Raw genomic sequence first — 477 nt, forward strand, 5'->3', positions numbered from 1 at the left:
TTTTCGAATCTTTATTTCCCAATTTTCGGGGTCTTCAGATATAAGAAGGGAGGGGGGGGGGTTTAAGAGTCCCCATCCTAATTTATTTCAGGACAGTTTTCCTAAACTCTTTTTTACTGGTTGTAAATGTAATTATAGTCTTTCGAAAAACAAGAATGAGATTCTTAATAGCAATATTCGTCATATTAAATATGAAATTCAAGGTTTAGTCGATTGTTTGCACGGTTTTATTTGCGGATTTTTATTATCATAAATAAATAGATTCGTTATCGTCAGAAATATCGATTGGCAGCTATCGTGACCTCGAATCCGTCAACTCGATTATTACTTTCTTAGCCAATTGCGTTTTCCTTGACATAGTTCTCAATACAGGCGTCCCTATTTCAGTGTTAATCGTTTAAAAGTTGCGTTGCTAAAAAAATTTCTACAAGGAAATATTATGATTCAAAGTCAACATTAAATTAATATTTTTTTTTT

The sequence above is a fragment of the Halyomorpha halys genome, unplaced genomic scaffold (assembly GCF_000696795.3).
Source record: "Halyomorpha halys isolate HHAL.00 unplaced genomic scaffold, Hhal_1.1 Scaffold1095.1, whole genome shotgun sequence".
Lineage (NCBI taxonomy): Eukaryota > Metazoa > Arthropoda > Insecta > Hemiptera > Pentatomidae > Halyomorpha > Halyomorpha halys.